General features: G+C 44.2%; 1 protein-coding gene across 10 annotated transcripts in view; it reads left to right on the top strand.

Annotated features, from left to right (window-relative positions):
* kmt2ca (lysine (K)-specific methyltransferase 2Ca) overlaps positions 1-18,469 on the top strand; it is a 308,052-nt gene that overhangs the window by 85,117 nt on the left and 204,466 nt on the right. The gene's annotated exons all lie outside the window — the stretch shown is intronic.

Here is an 18,469-nt window from a genome sequence, read left to right as displayed (position 1 = left end):
AGCCAATAAACAGCCAATAGGGAGGTTGCATCGTTCAGGCTCTTCTTTCCTCAGACACTCAGTAATGCATTTACTCACTAGTAGTCCACCTTCCCGCTCTCTCCATTCAGTCAGCGAACGTCACACAGGAAGTGAACCCCAGCGGGTCATAGAAACTTGCGCAGGAGGAGAATGACTATTTGTAGGCTACAGAAACTTTGAGGAACGAAATAAAAACCGGTATTAACCGGTTACCATTATTTTTAATAAGCGTTTCTGTTCCGGAACATAAAAAATAATAAAGTTTCTGGTTTCGTTTCTGTTCCATGTGAAATAGAAAAAGTTCCCGGTTTTCGTTTTCGTTCCTTGAACCGGTTCAAAGCCCTGACCATAATAGCCTAGAGTCTGATTTTTTTTTTTAAAGTATTTTTTCCCCGCGGTAGTGGTCTTATTTTTTATTCTCACAGGTCTTAAAATGGCCTTAAAAAGTATTATTTTTGGTTATCAGAAATGTGCAGATACCCTGATAACACGCTACGGTAAAAAATAGACCACAACTCATTTTATAGCTCAGACCTGGGCATTTTACGGCCCGCGGGCCGCATCCGGCCCTTTGGTTCATTCTGACCGGCCCGCGTAAGGTTAATTAGAAATTACAAAATAAACGTATTTTCTAATTTTACCTCATGCATGGACTGACTGTGCATTGCTTTTATTTTGAAGTTGTGTTCAACAAAAACGCAATGCGCGCGACATGAAAATGACATGAAATCCCACGAAACCTAATCGCGCGATAACTACTTCCGTAATTTGTCCAGACCAACCACAAACTTGTACGTCATCCTTCAAACAGTCCAGCCAATCACGTAGTGTGACGTCACCAGCAGGCGCCGGAGCCGATCTCCGGCGAAAAGCACCAAATGAGGTGATTAGACTACAAATGTGGGCATCATTATTATAATATGATGTATCTTGCTTGATATTTGGAGTAGAAAGACAATATTGTGATGTCTTTATTGTGTTTTGGGCTGAATGTGACTGAAAAAAAAATGGTACAAACGTTCACATTTTGTTAACCATTGTTTTGGGAAATTTGATTGAATAAATGACATTTTTTGTAAGGCAACCTCGTTTTTTCCACACTCTTACCAGTCTTAGCAGCTTGTAAAAACAATGTTATTTATTGCTTTATATAGAGAAATACAATTAATATTATGCAGAATTTAGTTCAGCCTTTTGGTCCGGCCCTCCACAAAATTTTCTGTTTCTCATGTGGCCCCATGGAAAAAATAATTGCCCACCCCTGTTATAGCTCAAATTCATACAAGACCAGCTACCATCGTAACATATTCTGTAAGAAACATATTCTATACCTAACTTTCAGCTTTCGTTTTAAAAAACATCATCGCAGATTTATAACTAAACGTTTATACGGCGTAGTGATTTTAAGTTACTACTTTTGGTGAGGTCATGACCTCGACCCTGAGGCTTTCCGTTTAGATCAAAACACACGATCGTATTGGTTTTGTGGAAAACGGAGTTACGACAGTGATCAAATGTTTTGCATGATGTTTTATTACGGTTATGATTATTCTGTGAGCGCACCAATCCTTAGGTGTATAAAGTTACAACTTGAAATACAATTAGTGATAACTGTAGACGTTTCAGTGGACTACAACCTTTTTAAGGGAATGCGATGTAGTCGACCGTTTACAACCCCGATTCCAAAAAAGTTGGGACAAAGTACAAATTGTAAATAAAAACAGAATGCAATAATTTAAAAATCTCAAAAACTGATATTGTATTCACAATAGAACATAGACAACATATCAAATGTCGAAAGTGAGACATTTTGAAACGTCAAGCCAAATATTGGTTCATCTGAAATTTCATGACAGCAACACATCTCAAAAAAGTTGGGACAGGGGCAATAAGAGGCTGGAAAAGTTAAAGGTACAAAAAAGGAACAGCTGGAGGACCAAATTGCAACTCATTAGGTCAATTAGCAATAGGTCATTAACATGACTGGGTATAAAAAGAGCATCTTGGAGTGGCAGCAGCTCTCAGAAGTAAAGATGGGAAGAGGATCACCAATCCCCCTAATTCTGCACCGACAAATAGTGGAGCAATATCAGAAAGGAGTTCGACAGTGTAAAATTGCAAAGAGTTTGAACATATCATCATCTACAGTGCATAATATCATCAAAAGATTCAGAGAATCTGGAAGAATCTCTGTGCGTAAGGGTCAAGGCCGGAAAACCATACTGGGTGCCCGTGATCTTCGGGCCCTTAGACGGCACTGCATCACATACAGGCATGCTTCTGTATTGGAAATCACAAAATGGGCTCAGGAATATTTCCAGAGAACATTATCTGTGAACACAATTCACCGTGCCATCCGCCGTTGCCAGCTAAAACTCTATAGTTCAAAGAAGAAGCCGTATCTAAACATGATCCAGAAGCGCAGACGTCTTCTCTGGGCCAAGGCTCATTTAAAATGGACTGTGGCAAAGTGGAAAACTGTTCTGTGGTCAGACGAATCAAAATGTGAAGTTCTTTATGGAAATCAGGGACGCCGTGTCATTCGGACTAAAGAGGAGAAGGACGACCCAAGTTGTTATCAGCGCTCAGTTCAGAAGCCTGCATCTCTGATGGTATGGGGTTGCATTAGTGCGTGTGGCATGGGCAGCTTACACATCTGGAAAGACACCATCAATGCTGAAAGGTATATCCGGGTTCTAGAGCAACATATGCTCCCATCCAGACGACGTCTCTTTCAGGGAAGACCTTGCATTTTCCAACATGACAATGCCAAGCCACATACTGCATCAATTACAGCATCATGGCTGCGTAGAAGAAGGGTCCGGGTACTGAACTGGCCAGCCTGCAGTCCAGATCTTTCACCCATAGAAAACATTTGGCGCATCATAAAACGGAAGATACGACAAAAAAGACCTAAGACAGTTGAGCAACTAGAATCCTACATTAGACAAGAATGGGTTAACATTCCTATCCCTAAACTTGAGCAACTTGTCTCCTCAGTCCCCAGACGTTTACAGACTGTTGTAAAGAGAAAAGGGGATGTCTCACAGTGGTAAACATGGCCTTGTCCCAACTTTTTTGAGATGTGTTGTTGTCATGAAATTTAAAATCACCTAATTTTTCTCTTTAAATGATACATTTTCTCAGTTTAAACATTTGATATGTCATCTATGTTCTATTCTGAATAAAATATGGAATTTTGAAACTTCCACATCATTGCATTCCGTTTTTATTTACAATTTGTACTTTGTCCCAACTTTTTTGGAATCGGGGTTGTATCATGTCCCAGATCAAGCTGCCATTTTTCCACAAATTTGCAGAATTTTTTCCCAAATTCTGAATAGAGTATTCCCATCAAAGATTTAGTTTTATCTGTATTATTTCTTTCATCGTTTTATTTCAAATTAAAATCAACATCACCATTCAAAACCGTATAGTTTATTGACTGTGAGTATATTTAGTGGGGGACCCCCACAGTACCCAGTTTCTGAGACAGACCCGTGTCTGTAATGGTTATATATTACAGATTTAAAGGTAAGTAGTGCTGCTTTGTTTACTGTTCATGCTACGAGCGGCCATGTTGAGCTCTGATATCACGTCCTGAACTCGGGGTTGAGGAGACCATCCCAAATTGAGGTGGTGGTGGTGTTTGGTTTTTTTTTTCCCCCCAAAATTGTATGTTGGAAATTCATTCAACATTCGAAGTGAGGCGAGAGTCACCATGGAGCATGAAGTTTGCAGATGATATTGTGATATGTGGTGAAAGGAGGTTGAGTTGGGTTTGGAGAGATGGAGGGATGCATTGGAACGAAGAGGAATGAAGGTGAGCAGGAGCAAAACAGAATACATGTGCATCAATGAGAATGGGGATGAGAGTGTAGTGAAGATGCAAGGAGTCGACGTAAAGAAAGTTGGTGAATTCAAGTACCCGGGGTCAACTGTGCAGGAAAATGGGGGCTGCGATAGTGAGGTGAGAAAGAGAGAGAGTGCAGGCAGGAGAAGGATTTCGGGAGTCATTTGTGTCCCAGCAAAAGTGAAAGGTAAGATGTATAAGACAGTAGTGAGAGCAGCTGTGATGTATGGATTGGAGACCGTACCCTTAACAAAGAGACAGGAGGCAGAGTTGGAGGTGGCGGAGTTGAGGATGTTAAGGTTTGCGATGGGAGGTTGGACAGGATAAGGAACGAGCACATCAGAGGGACAGCACATGTGGAGAGCTTGGGAATTAAGCTCAGAGAGATGAGACGGAGATGGTACAGGCACATCCTGAGAAGAGCTGTTGGAAGGAGAATGTTGAGGATGGAGCTGCCAGGCACACGGAAACGAGGAAGGCCAAAGAGGAGATACATGGATGTGGTGAGCGAGGACGTGAAAGTGGTAGGTGTGGAAGACAGGGAGCAATGGAGACGAAAGATCCGCTGTGGCGACCCCTAATCAGGAGCAGCCAAAAGATGATGATTATTTAGTAGTATGTTGGAAATTCCAGGTTATCTAAGTGACAACAGGAACTCGTGTCTTTGTGGCCGTTCCACAACAGTAACTATAAATGGATAAAAAAAAAAAATACGACAGGCCATTCTGAGCATTCGGACAGGAACGTAATCATCACTGAGAAGAGCGCGGCCACAACCACAAGTGTTCTGTTCTTTACTTATCTAATCACTGTGATGCTTTGGACTGAAACTTTTATCGTGGAGATTTGCCCCGAGTGTTGACGTGTGCATTTTAAAAGGTTGATTTGAACACACAACCCGCTGGTCGGGTGTCTCTGTGATCAGAAAAAGGGTGACTTTTTTTAATCAGTTCATCATTTGATCAGATACTATGTGCTTATTGACCGAGTCGGAGGGCCGGACGGGAGAATATTTGGCTCGAGGCAGGCTTGTAGTACTCGGGTCCAGGACTCCGACTCGTGCCTTACTTTTAAGGACTCGTGGCTTGACTTGGACTTGAGCACTGATGACTCAGACTCGTGCATTAACTGCATTCGGACTCGTAAATTGGACACGAGGACTCGGATGGATTTTTTTCCTTTATTTTTTGTAATAATTTGGCATAAGCTATTTATACATTTCTACATTTAATTTTTATACTAATTTCGTGCAAGAGAACGCACATTCACCCGTTCCTGCGTCATGTTCAGGAACAGACTAACGTTAATGGCGCTAAAATGCCTGGAGAGAACGCTGCTAGGATTGTCCGAAGCTTTGCTTGTACAGAAGTGGATAAAGTACCCAACTTCATCACTTATGCCCCTTTTCCACCAAAGCAGTTCCAGGGCTGGTTCGGGGCCAGTGCTTAGTTTGGAACCGGGTTTTCTGTTTCCACTGACAAAGAACTGGCTCTGGGGCCAGAAAAACTGGTTCCAGGCTAGCACCAACTCTCTGCTGGGCCAGAGGAAAGAACCGCTTACATCAGCGGGGGGGCGGAGTTGTTAAGACCAACAACAATAACAAGACCGTGAAAGATCGGCATTTTTAAGCGACGAGAAGCAGCAGCTGTACAAACATGAAGTCGTCCATTATTATTATTATTGTTGTTGTTGCTGCTGCTGCTTCTTCCGTGTTGTTTTTGCTTCGATATTCGCACCAAGGTTTATGCAAACGCAGCAACGTAACTGACGTATACAGCAACGTAACTGACGTGTCTTCCCTTAGCACCACGAGCTATGGAAAAGCAAACTGGTTCTCAGCTGGCTCGCAAGTTGAACGAGTTGTGAACCCGAACCAGCCCTGGAACTGATTTGGTGGAAAAGGGGTATTAGAGGTCATAGGCAGGGGTCGGAGGTGGAACGTAGAATATCAACTTTATTTTCTAGAAGAACGACCCAAAAAGCGAATTCAATCTTCCTCGTCAACCCTAAAATTGAATAAAACAGTTAAAATATACTGGTTTGCGCAAGTTCCGAAGGTTTATTTACATCTCGCTCACGCGCACTTTTACCGCCAGGGGACCGTCGTCGTGACGTCATTCAAGCGATCGCGATTTTGAAGCAGGAACTCTCCGAATTGAATATCGAGAGGTGAAACCGTATATGTATGAACCTGTGGCCGTTGCGAAGCCATAGTGGATATCGGTAATGATTACTTGACAGTGCGCCGGTAGGCCACATTAGCCTGCCACCTGCGGTATTTCCCGGTGTCAATATATCGGGCTGGACATCTCATCTCGTCCATCAATGATTTTTTTTTTTTTAAACTACTGAGCATTTAAATGAAAAAGGTAAAAAGTTTTTACCTCCAATCTTCTCCTTTTTGCTTGAGCGTCGCTGCTCCGTTTCTTCTTTGACTGCTTGATTTTGTGCTCGAATTTTGTCGGAACAGCATCAGGTTTGAGCTTCTCTGTCCGACACTGACACCGAAACTCTCCAACAGATAGGGATTCTTCAAAAATGAATCGTCTTCAAAGTGATCAGAGCACAGAGCGGCATATTTACCTGGCTGCCAACCCTCTCACTTCACGCACACAATCCACTCTCTCCGCCTCGTCTCCTCTCTCGGAAAAAGCCAATCCACTCTCTCCGCCTCGTCTCCTCTCTCGGAAAAAGCCAATCCACTCTCTCCGCCTCGTCTCCTCTCTCGGAAAAAGCCAATCCACTCTCTCCGCCTCGTCTCCTCTCTCGGAAAAAGCCAATCCACTCTCTCCGCCTCGTCTCCTCTCTCGGAAAAAGCCAATCCACTCTCTCCGCCTCGTCTCCTCTCTCGGTAAAAGCCAATCCACTCTCTCCGCCTCGTCTCCTCTCTCGGAAAAAGCCAATCCACTCTCTCCGCCTCGTCTCCTCTCTCGGTAAAAGCCAATCCACTCTCTCCGCCTCGTCTCCTCTCTCGGTAAAAGTCAGTCCACTCTCTCCGCCTCGTCTCCTCTCTCGGTAAAAGCCAGTCCACTCTCTCCGCCTCGTCTCCTCTCTCGGAAAAAGCCAATCCACTCTCTCCGCCTCGTCTCCTCTCTCGGAAAAAGCCAATCCACTCTCTCCGCCTCGTCTCCTCTCTCGGAAAAAGCCAATCCACTCTCTCCGCCTCGTCTCCTCTCTCGGAAAAAGCCAATCCACTCTCTCCGCCTCGTCTCCTCTCTCGGAAAAAGCCAATCCACTCTCTCCGCCTCGTCTCCTCTCTCGGTAAAAGCCAATCCACTCTCTCCGCCTCGTCTCCTCTCTCGGAAAAAGCCAATCCACTCTCTCCGCCTCGTCTCCTCTCTCGGTAAAAGCCAATCCACTCTCTCCGCCTCGTCTCCTCTCTCGGTAAAAGTCAGTCCACTCTCTCCGCCTCGTCTCCTCTCTCGGTAAAAGCCAGTCCACTCTCTCCGCCTCGTCTCCTCTCTCGGAAAAAGCCAATCCACTCTCTCCGCCTCGTCTCCTCTCTCGGAAAAAGCCAATCCACTCTCTCCGCCTCGTCTCCTCTCTCGGAAAAAGCCAATCCACTCTCTCCGCCTCGTCTCCTCTCTCGGTAAAAGCCAATCCACTCTCTCCGCCTCGTCTCCTCTCTCGGAAAAAGCCAATCCACTCTCTCCGCCTCGTCTCCTCTCTCGGAAAAAGCCAATCCACTCTCTCCGCCTCGTCTCCTCTCTCGGTAAAAGCCAGTCCACTCTCTCCGCCTCGTCTCCTCTCTCGGAAAAAGCCAGTCCACTCTCTCCGCCTCGTCTCCTCTCTCGGAAGAAGCCAATCCACTCTCTCCGCCTCGTCTCCTCTCTCGGTAAAAGCCAATCCACTCTCTCCGCCTCGTCTCCTCTCTCGGAAGAAGCCAATCCACTCTCTCCGCCTCGTCTCCTCTCTCGGAAAAAGCCAATCCACTCTCTCCGCCTCGTCTCCTCTCTCGGTAAAAGCCAATCCACTCTCTCCGCCTCGTCTCCTCTCTCGGAAAAAGGTAAAAACTTCTTCCTGAATCGGTCCCATTGTTACAGTTCACTGCACAACAATAAGGCATGGGGGTTTTTCTTCGGAAATTCCCGAACGCACGTCTGCACTCAAGCCGAACGGCAATGTCAGTAACCGGAAGTGGACTCAACTCAAGCGGTTTGTTTGTCTTAAATGACATCACGCGCCGAGTGGTCACGAAAATCGCCGAACAGAAATTCACCGCAATCCGCGCTAACTTATTTTAATTATTACTTATTAACAATACTTCTTGGGACCAGAAGAAAATTACAGAGGGTTTTTTAACATATAAAGTTTCAAATGTGCGTAAAATTAAAACCGTTGCCTATGAGCTTTAAGTCAAAGTACAGATCCCGCTGGTCACATGTGACTCCGAAACAACTGAAAGTTGTCCAGTCAAATTTTTACTTAAGTTAAAGTACTGAAGTATTTGCTTTTAGCAATACTTAAGTACTAAAACTACATTTTCTGTCAACACATCGTTGTATTATTGCCACAACGCTTACAAAACCTAACGCCGTTACCAAAGACAGAAATGTGAATTCACAAAATGAACGCATGCTGTGCCATCATGGTGGTTTAACGTTAAGCTAGCTAGTCAGTGACGCTCCACCTGACATGCTAGCAAACTCTTTTCAAACTCGAAATCATATTGGGTAGTTAACGCTACTGGAAAATAAATTTCTACATTCTGTTTATTTGGCAAGATTATGCTGAAACATATTTCTGAAAGGACTTCAGATAAGTTAACGTTATTCATCTTAACCTAACTCCGTTTTTACATGCTAACTAAGTGTCCACATTAATTAGCTACGTGTTAACTTGTTAATGGCAACATGGCGGGCAAATCCATAGAAAGTCATTTGGCTAACCAGACTGCATAGCTACGTTTGCAATGTTATCGCTCGCTCTAAAAGCACAGACAACTTCACTGCAAGCTTTCTCTTGGAATAAAACGTTTATATCCCTCAATATGCTCCCACAGGTCGGACGGCGAGTTTTTGTAGGCCGTGATGTGGTTCGTTTTCGGCAAACATTTAAAACGAAACAAATCTTTAATCCTTTCAGAAAACTGAAACATGGGTTCATGGGCCATGGGGGTGCATGTGTTCCCCAGAAGAACCGCCTCCTTCCATTCTGCATCAACTGATCGTGTTCAAATAATGCTGCTGAGAAATCACTGAACTTGATTTTATACAGTCTGTGGACGTGACGTGACCCTAGTGATTACTGATCGGCTGTCTCAGTGTCACCTGCGGAAAAACCAATCACGTTTTAGAAAAAAAGAAAAGAAAAAAAAACATCCACTTTCAAACCCACTTCATAGTAACGAGGAGCTTGATGGAAATGTAGTGGAGTGAAAAGTACGATATTTGTCTTTCAAATGGAGTGAAGTTAAAGTCAGAAGTTTCCAAAAAAAAACCTCAGAAAGTGTACTTAAGTACAGTACTCGAGTAAATGTACTGCGTTCCTGTCCACCTTTAAGCCTCGGTCACAACCGGCCGTACGTGCTCCTACGGCCGGTCTACGTGCAAGAAATGCACGGAGGGCACGCGTGCGACGTGCTGATTTTCGAGCCGCAGACCGGCCACAGAGGTTCTTTGTCATGCCAAACAAACTCTACGGGCGCTTACGGTTTTTTCAGGTTGCAAGACAAACTTACGGCCAACGTGCGTCTTTCTCCACGAACAACAAAAAAAAAAAACCAGCGATTTAGGAAACGCCAAAAATCGCACGGCCAAAAAAATCGTACGTCCGGTTGTGACCTAGGCTTTTCTTATACAGACTTCTCGTGCAGTGGGAAAAAATGCCCTGCTGTGTGTTCCATATGTAGAAGAACTATCGAGGAGACGACTGGGACGACCTCGAACTTCAATCGCCATTTGGCGAGACTCCACCCAGAGAAGGAAGTGACACGCTGTGTTCATTGCGCTGTTGATAGTGGGCGGGGCTTGCTGAGCAATGAACTAGCTTTTTACCTGTAGCCTATTAACTAAAACGGGGCAGTCGAGCAGGAACGTTAGTCCGACACAGCAGCAGAGACGCTTTCGCATAAAGGCAGCAACAGACACCGTCACATGGTGCGGGTGGAGTCTTGTTCTCGGACTCGAGGTTTAGTGACTCGAGGTCATGCCGTACAGACCGAGTGCAGCGAGGTCCATATGAACGACTGACTAAGAGCCAGATGTTTTCCTATCCGGCCCGACCTAACTCCGTCAATAAGCATTTTCTCATATGACCTTTTTTTTTTAACCAGCGTACACAAATACTTCGAAAAATGAGCGATACAGCTGAACCCAGTGAAAGTGAATTTTATTATCCAGATGATTTATCAGACACAGACCAAACTGAACAAGCTGAAACTGTCAAAGAAAGTGAGAAAAATGTACTTCCAAACACCGTAAAAAAAATATGACGTGAACATTTTCCAAAGATTTCTGACTGGACTTAAAGAAGAAAGAGGCGTAACGGTCGTCCTGTCTGAGGAGCTCGACAGCTTCTGTACTTTCTGCATCCAAGCGAAGAAAAAAGGAAATTTAGACGACGAACCTGACACCTCGTCTTCCTTTTCGCAAAGTATTCAACACTACCGTGACCGCAAGACCAGTCAGATGAAGAAAATGAGAACGGCGGAGGGAAACAGGTCCGAGATCGTGTCCAGATTTTCCCGGACCGGATTCCAAAAATCCGTATCTGCCCAGTTAGTGTAGCGGCTAACATGAAATTTTCACCAGAATATTTCACTTGGTGAGCAAAGCATGAAAATCGGCACACATGTAGATCAAACCATACTGTTTCCAAAACAATCGTTGGCCATCGCGATTTCCGCCATTTTAAAGATGGCCACCGCCGTTTTCAAAATGGCGTCATTTTCAACAACCAAATTTCTGAAATATGGACATATATCTTTATCGTGGTCGTTTTTTTGGCCGGATTTTCACAATTTTAATGTAGAAGGTTTTGGTTATTATGTGAGTGAAGTTATAATGACTATTCTTTCAAAATAATTCAACCTGGATCAAAACTGTCCAGGAGCATGATAAAAGTTTGATTCAAAAGGGCAACTAAGAAACTGTTGTTTTAGGGCATATTCACACCTACGTTGTTTGGTCCGGACCAAACGAACCAAATTTTCCTTGGTCCGGACCTTTTGGGTTGGTCTGAATACAAACCACCGAACTCTGGTCCGGACCAAACAAGCGGACCGAGACCGAGCTGCAAGGTCGGACTCGGTCCGGACCAAAGGAACCCTGTTGCAGATCTTTTGGAGGTGTGAAAGCAGACCGGACCTAATCCGACAGTTTTGCTTTTTTGTACCTCGGGAGCTTCCGTCGTTTGTCGAGCATTATGGGAAACAGAGTCTTGACACTCCACCGCAAACTGCAAACACTGTTTCGGTTGTCAAGGGAACCTTACAACAGTCGTTCAGTCATTCAGACCAGTGGTAGGCTAGACTACAGAGTACAAAAAATGAGTAGGGGGCAAACGTGGGCCGAGGAAGAAACGCGTACCCTTGTGGATATATGGGCAGATGTCCGCATATCTGAGCTTTTGGAGAGAACACACAAAAATGCCGACGTGTTTGCTGTATTCAGTGAGAAAATGAAGGAGAAGGGGTTCACGCGCTCGCCAGAACAATGTCGGCTAAAAGTGAAGAAACTCTGTCAGACCTACATTAAAATCAGGGACATTCTTTCAAAAAGTGGCGGTACTAGCGACGCAAAAAAGAAATTCATCTATTGCGTGAAGAGCCAGAACTGTCACAACATGATGTGCGCTCATCAGCTCTATCCTCCGTAGCCACCTTGCCCTTTGAAGTCGTCGTTGATAAATTACTTGTACAACAGCATAGTAATCGCACAATTGTGAAAACAGTAAAAACTGGAAAAAACATATAGCTTTGATGACATTAAAAAGAATAACAGCACGGAAAGCCTCCATGACTACTTTTGAACTGAACACTTTGTGCGCGTGTCGTCTCTGACCAATAGCTGAACGACCTCAGGGCGCGTGGCTTTGTTGACAGATTTTGGTCCGCTTACTAAAATGTACAGTGTGAAAGCAAACCGCACCAAAATGAAAAAATAAAAAAAACATTTGGTTCGGACCAAAGCAAATGAACTATCGAACTATCCTGGTCTGAATACACCCTTATATTCTCAAAAGAGTAAATTGCAAACACTACCAGGGCGTGGAATGTGTGTGACAACGCCACAGAAACGTTCCGTAGTCTAAGCAAACCATGTGACTCTTTGACAGAGCAAGACGTTGATGTCATTGAGGAATTTGTCGTCGTCATGTACGATCGGTCAAGCATTTCAACGAAAGTTAATGAGACTCGTCTTGATCTTTTTGCCCGCAAACAACAGCCTTATAACAACATCCCACCATCCAGAGCTGCCCTAGTCGAACACGTCAAAAGATCAGTTCTACAGGCTGGACACACATGGGGTCGGTCACTTTGTAAAACGCAGGACTTACCATCACCATCACCATCAAGTTGGGGTTGGACAAAAAATGATGGGGTTCGGGTGCCGTATTGGACGTCAGTAGCACCTATAGAGATCTTGCAGTCACGTGACCGGAAAGTACACAACCGCCATCTTGTCGGTCAAAAACACCGCTGAATACTGCTGCACTCGTGTACAGAATGGATCAATTTCAACCGACGGACTACACGGCTCATTTTTCTAATGAACAGATAACTAGATACATGTCTAAAATAAACGATCTACAGATTTGTGACCCTCATGGCTTACCGGACGGAGTTTTCACGACCGGATTTTGAACTGCCAGTGGAATACCCGGACGTGTATAATTACCTCATTAACTTTCCCTCGCTGTTCAGTGGTGAAGCACTGCGTGCTTATAAATCTCTGGACAGTTATCTCTACAGAAATTCAGGATTTGTCAGCGACTCAGATGTGGCATCTTGTAAACAAGAATCCTCATTGGACGGGTAAGTCACTTAAGTATTGAGTATAGCACTGACCAGCCGATTATAGAATAGAATAAGGTAATTCCAGCTGTAATTCCAAATCGTCCGTCTTGTTTACCATGGATCTGGCGTTGGAGAGGTAGAGGCTTGGCAGTGGAGATTTGAGTGGCTGTTTTCTGAGCTTAGTCAACAGGCCGGCTCTGCCTGCAGCCTCGCTTTTGCTTCCGCTCCCGGCACCGCCTCCTTCGCTTTGCTTCCGATAACAATCCACGGAGACCCCGCTGGTCTCGCTATCTCGTCCGGAATGTTTTTTTTTTTTCTCGTCCGGAATGTTGTGCATGCAATGGAAATCGCTACAAACCGTCATTTTCTGCTGGAAGCCAATGTCCAGTAAGTCCATACGGTTGCAGTGGATATTGAAGTCCGGTACAGATGAACAACACGCAAAAATACACACAAAAAACATAAAAAACGTGCACAGGTAGGGAGAGCTTGTAGCCGCAGCCGTTGTAGTAGAATTGTATATAGTAGGGTTTTCCAGAAGAAAAGGTAGAAGTAAAAGCAGAAGTAGAAGGCGGAATATGGTGTTTGACCGACAAGATGGCGTCTGTCACAATGTGGATCGGCTGTGACGTCACATGCAAGTGCTCCATAGCAGCATCATGTCAGGAACTGGTTAAGTGTGGATGTAGAATAAACTGTTCTGGCAACTGTAAATGCTTTAAATCAGGACTGTCTTGCACTGCTCTCTGTAGTTGTAACTGCTCAGAAGATCAGATCCGCTGAGTCTTAGTGTAAACGGCTATTTATAAAAAAAAAAGTCTGTATTTCTGGAATGTCTTGCGCATGCGCAGTGCGTATTCACGTTAGTTTTGTACAAAATAACTATTATGGCTATGGGGAGTCATATTGAGGTAGTCCCAGACTATATCACAAGTGAAATATGGTCTGGAATCCGCCTATTGAATTTCTCGTAGGGGAGGTGTGGTTTACGATTGTCAACGGCCGTTTATTGGACATTGCGAATGTCTATCATTTAGCGCAGGGGTTTTCAAAGTGTGGGAGAGTCAGCCCCCCCTCGGAGAGCAAATAAACAACAGCGCCCCCCCCTTACAATTTTTGTTGTTGCTATACTTAATGTTCCATTCATATTTAAAAAGAAAATGGTTGTTGTACACATTATTTTTTTCTTTTTCACATTTTAAACATCTGTGCTTTTTAAAACATCTTGTTTTACACATTTTAAACATCGCATAGCATCGTTAGCTAGCACCTCTTGGCAGACAACACACTGTGGCAGTGGAGCATCTTCAGATCCAGTCCATGAAAATCCAAACTTTAAATAATCGTGGTCATACTTCCTTCTTTTTCCAGTCCCCCAGGATTCCGCGGGCCTTTTTTGTGATTGTTGCGAGCTAAAATGTCTGATGTTGCGGGGGTTTCCAAAAAAATTGCGATGAAAGTTGCGGTGTTTTTTAGGTTTTTGTTGCGATGACATTGCGGGAGGAAGTGAAAGTTGCGAGAAATTGTTGCGATTTTCTCTTTTTGTGATTAAAATTGAGTGATATGTTAAATATTAAGTTATTACTGAAAAACTATTGATTAAAAAAACAAAGACACTGAGAAATGGTCCTATAAACAACTTTACCAATATAAAAGATTACCAGCACTACAAAAATGCAGAAAAATAGGCTTTACTTATCCAAATGCACCTGTTGGTTCAAAAGTTAAAGTGCAGAGAACCTCACAGCACAACATGAGGTTACCTTAAAATATAATATAAATGCCTCAGCTTTCATGTAAGAAAAAAACTATTAATACTAGTACTGTGTGCAGGCAGTCTCTCCTGAAGACTAAATTAAACAATAATTATAAACTAATTAAATAAATGGCTCAGGCTTCATAGAAGAAAAAAGCAATTTGAACAGAATCTCACAGTATGATGCTGAAGCTGGCTAAACAATGGAAAATAAAATACCATTTTGGCAAAAATGTTGGCATCCATTAATTTCTTGTATTAAGTAAAAAAAAAAATAAAGTGCACACAGTCCTTCACTGTAAACAGAACACACTTTCAGTAACAGAATTTAAGCCTACAGAAACACTGACTCGCACGTCATGCAATGTTGCCAGATACTGCTGACGTTTTCCAGTCCAAAATGTATTCGAAACCCGCCAAAATGCACTTGAAACCGCCAATCTGGCAACACTGCGCGCATGCTGCTTCTCTTGAACATAGACATCCGGAAGTAAGGCGGAAGGTAGTTTGTCGATGTCGCCTCAAGACGACGCCAACGATTGGTCAAATTTGCAGGAAAGTTGCGGTGATTGGATATAATTGCAGCACCGCCCTGAATTCGCGGGGATTGGTTGAATTTGCGCTGAAGTTGCAAATCGCAACATCCTGGAGGCTCTGTTTTTCTGCTTGGCCGTCTCCTCACTCCCTGTAGCTTTAGGTACTAAAAATCGATCCATTTTGTCTCTCACGTTGCCCCCCCCCCCCCCCCCCCCCCCCCGAAGAACTCTGGCGCCCCCCAGGGGGGGCACGCCCCACACTTTGAAAAGCCCTGATTTAGCGTATACGTAGCCCATGGCCAATCATGGCAGTTGTACCCGGTGACATAGTTAGAGCGACGAAGAGGTTTTTTAAAACAAACTTTCGCTCTAAACTATTCAGAACAGTGTCGAAAGCTTGATCAAAAGTTTGGTTCGTATCGCTCGCCGCCATGTTAATCATGATCCGTAAACAGTTCCAAATAAACTACAAGCTTCCGTTTGTCAAGTAGTACGCGTCACCGTCTTTCCACCCCTCCCCACTCTCTGATTGGCTCCCTAACTCAGGCGAGCCTTTAGACCATAGTTTCCATGCTGTCTTTTCAGATCGGAACCATTGTGCAAAGCAGCATGGGATTTCCCAGGCTAATATTGAGATAGATATTAGCAAAAGAAAGGAATTTAAATTAAAAATGGTACATATAATAATAAAACCAGTAGGCGAAAACTGTAAAAATGACACCATTTTGAAAATCATGGCAGCCATCTTGAAAATGGTGGAAACTTGAGTGGCCAACGATGATTTTTGGTCAGGTACATGCAGACAAAGTTTCCTGCAAAATTTGGTGCTTTGCTCACCAAGTGAAATATTTTAGCAGCTATCCGCTCCACTAAGGGCCTCTGCATGCTCTTGCGACAAGGCTTTCGCAGATAGCTTTTCGCAGACAGTTGTAATTTATCGTTGAGCGGGGAGTAATAGGCGTGCACGATGTTATTCACCGCCACAACGCAAGGGGGCGCGAAGTCGCGAAATCGCTAGGAGTAGTCAGTGGGTGTGGTTAGTGGAGTGTTTATCCTCCGGTTACTTATAATGACTAGAACTGGAGTCGTATAGATGTCCGTACTTCCTCACTTCCTCGATCAACCGCTCTTCGTGCTGCTCCATCTTCGCTCGTGTTTTTAAAAATGGCGGTCGTGAAAACAAACCAAACCGGGAAAGTAGGGAAGCGGAAGTGCGTGTACAGCGGATGTAGAGTGGACCAATCAGAGCCCTCTTGTCTGCGGCGCTGTCTGCGAGGCTTCTGCGGTGGTCACAATTTTTGGGAGGCGCGCGCAGAGCGTCTGCGAAGGTGGGGGTGCTACGCAGACACCGTCTGCGACGCTATCTGCGAGGACTGGGTTGTCAGCATAAATTGGCCTTAAGTCACGTGACTTTCCTTCCCCAGCGGTTTCGTTAAGCGTGCGCGGAGGTCCTTGTGATAAAATGAGATATCAGTCCTGTACGGTGATGACGATGGAATTGGAAGAGTTCAGGAACTTGTGCAGGAACCAAAGCTGATATTCGGACCTGGGCTGCAAATCCGAGAACCGTTTTAGTTCCTGTTCCGAAGTTTTTCCGCAAAGAACAAGCTAAAAACTGCGCGTCATTAAGCGTCGAGTTTAATAGCTGAGGTGGTACAGCACGCACAGAAATTTATCAATACGTGATTTTTTTTTTTTTTTTTGACAAGCAACAAACCCAGAGCGCATATTCGTGATCTCAGTTACAGTACGTGTGTCAAAAAGCATGAAGTTACGCTCTGTATCTCATGCGTGTCTGGTTTAAACCCCTCGTTCACGCCAACATCGTAAGCACGACTTCTTCGCCTGCGTGTTTTGCACGTTCCGACATGACGCCAGCAGCTCCGCGTTCGCTCACGGTTCCGGTTCCTGCTGTTCTTTAGGAGCGTAGCATTTTCGTACAGATTATTTTGTACGATCCTTTAGTTCCTGGTTGGAATGGCGCCTAAAGCCTAGGTCACAACCGGACGTACGATATTTTTTTGGCCGTGCGATTTTTGGCATTTCCCAAATCGCTGCGTTTTTTTTGTTCGTGGAGAAAGACGCACGTTGGCCGTAAGTTTGTCTTGCAACCTGAAAAAACCGTAAGCGCTAGGGCTGTAACGATATGCGTATCGAAATCGCGATACGCAGAGCCACGATCCGTATCGCGATACAAGAAGGCAGAATCGCGATACACCCTTTCAAACTTCTCCTCAGCCCAAAAACAGAGGCGCTTCCAAACTTCAATTTATGAATACTTTACTTTTTATTTAAATTACATTTTAAACTTACTTAAATTACTTTTATTTTTTTATATCTATTAGTAAGTCGTTTTTTCGCCGACCTGCGACAATCTTCTGCGAGTCACGCAACGTCCACACTCGTCACTGGCAGAGCATTCATTTCTTTTAAGCGGTCGCCATTCTGGTTGCGACGCGGGGAGCGAATCTGTAAACAAGCAGCTCATTGGCTGGCTAGGTGTGCCACAAGCCAATCACAATCACTTGACCGGAAAGGCATGCAGTGTTGCCAGATTGGGCGGGTTTAGGTGCTTTTTGCCTGGTTTTGAACATATTTTGGGGTGGAAAACGTTAGCAATATCTGGCAACACTGAAGGCATGTCTGCTTGGGCGGAAGCCTTCTGCGGCAGTTACGTTTTGACACGCGAGCAATGTTTCACCATAAAAATTCCGTAATTTCCATCTGTTTTCCGCGATCACAGAAAATCATTGGCCCTATGAGAGTGAGACAGTGAGAGAGCCACCCCCCCCCCAAAAAAAATCTTAACGGATTTACACGATTTGGAAAAATGACTTTTTCAGAACCGAAAAAAACAGAGCTTCCGGCTCAGCAGTATTATTTTGAGAAATAAAACAATCTTTGGATATACATTTGTTCATTTTTGCATACAGATTACTCATTCTCTGCAGTGGGCTGAATTATTTATTAAATAGTTAATGTAAGTAAGTAAATGTTAATAAGTCAAATTTAAAAACATTTTTAAAAAAATCGTGGGCGTATCGAATCGTGGGTCAAAAATCGCGATACGAATCGAATCGTGAGTTGGGTGTATCGTTACAGCCCTAGTAAGCGCCTGTAGAGTTTGTTTGACATGACAAAGAACCTCTGCGGCCGGTCTGCGGCTCGAAAATCAGCATGTCACACGCGCGCCCTCCGTGCGTTTCTTGCGTTTTTTGCACGTAGACCGGCCGTACCGTAGGAGCATGTACAGCCGGTTGTGACCGAGGCTTGATAGAATGAAGAACTGGTTCGTTAGGATCTGCTTTAAGAAGTTTTGGGATGATGGGGGAGGGGGGGATCAG

The sequence above is a fragment of the Neoarius graeffei genome, chromosome 5 (genome assembly GCF_027579695.1).
Source record: "Neoarius graeffei isolate fNeoGra1 chromosome 5, fNeoGra1.pri, whole genome shotgun sequence".
Lineage (NCBI taxonomy): Eukaryota > Metazoa > Chordata > Actinopteri > Siluriformes > Ariidae > Neoarius > Neoarius graeffei.
Note: the sequence above shows the minus strand (reverse complement) of the source record. Positions and strands in the feature narration are given on the sequence as shown.